Source organism: Electrophorus electricus, unplaced genomic scaffold (assembly GCF_041902795.1).
Source record: "Electrophorus electricus isolate QZ-2024a unplaced genomic scaffold, ASM4190279v1 Scaffold158, whole genome shotgun sequence".
Lineage (NCBI taxonomy): Eukaryota > Metazoa > Chordata > Actinopteri > Gymnotiformes > Gymnotidae > Electrophorus > Electrophorus electricus.
The window spans coordinates 13065-14437 of NW_027658439.1; positions in this window are offsets into that span (position 1 = coordinate 13065).

The following is a 1373-nucleotide window of genomic DNA, read 5'->3' on the forward strand; positions in this document are numbered from 1 at the left end:
GCAGTTCACTGCCACTGTGGGTGTAGCTGTGCTGTCATCAGCTGCACTTGGCTTTGGGGAATCCAGGGTGCAGCAGCAGGAGGTGGCAAACGTGGAGGAGGCTGTGAGAGCAAAACCTTCTAACAGCTGACCAGTCCTGAATAAAAGCCTTTCATTTTGTCAGCTGCAGTAGGAGCAGAGCTAACAACCACACTAACAACTTCACTAACAACATGAACTTGGACACTTTCAAAATCATTGCCAAGGCCTAATAATACACTGATATCAGCACAGCATGCTAGTCGCACTATAGATGATGATCCTAATTAGTTGGCTACCCTGTAGTCAGAGTGCAGGCAACAGGCAAGCAACAGAAAACACTGACGGCAAAACTTTTATAAACAACATTTCAACATGCTTGTTTTTTGGTTAAAAGCGTGCATGGAAAAAAAAAACACAATAAAAAAGACCAGGAAACTTGAACACAAATAACTGTCACACTAGTTGGTGACTGAACTGTCAACATCACAACTGCCATTCCTACTAGAGACAAAATTGACAGTCAATATACAACATCCAAAACTTCTTCATCCAGTTTCGATGTGTAAAGTACTTGTTGTGAAAAACGCAACACAGACCAAATCTGGACAAAATCCGCACAGCCGCTGCACTGCACACTAGCACTCATCTACACATGCGCCGTAAACCTTTACATGACATATTAAAGATAAACCGATGCAAGTGCTGAGCATCTGCTGAGAATATTAAATCAACCCAGACCAGGCCCGCGGCCTGCTTACCCTGGCCTTCTCCAAGTCCAGGTCTTTGCCGATGGCTGTGAGGAGGTGGCACAGACGCTCCAGGCTCTCCTCGCTGTGGTTCATGAACAGCTTGACCACACAGTCGTGCATGATGGCCTCTGACAGCATGTGCAGCTTGAACAGCTCCCCGATGAACTTGATGTTACCGATGGACCTCCTGTGGGCCTTGTCCTTCGCCTCCTCCAGATCCTCCTCCAGCCTCTCCCGCTCGCTGGCCTTGCGAGGAGTAACCAGAACAAAGACAAAAGCAAGAAACAGCGCGTTTGGACCCGATAACGACCAGGCCGCCTCCCAGCACTGCTGCCGATTTCAGTCCCCTTTCTCCTGATCTGTGGGTTGGTGAGTCGGGTAAACTAGACAGGAGTGCTGCTTACTGAAGTGGCCGCTTCCAGCTGGTGCCGCAGCTTCTCCAAAACATCATCGTTGACCTTGTCCTTCTCAAACTCCTTCTGACAGCGGTTCAGCAGCAGCTTTTGGAAACCCACAGTGCTGGTGGGCTTGTCTGCCATGGGCACTTTTAACTACACAGGAAAGACATGTAGGAGAAACACTTGGGTATAAGACAGTGTTGAG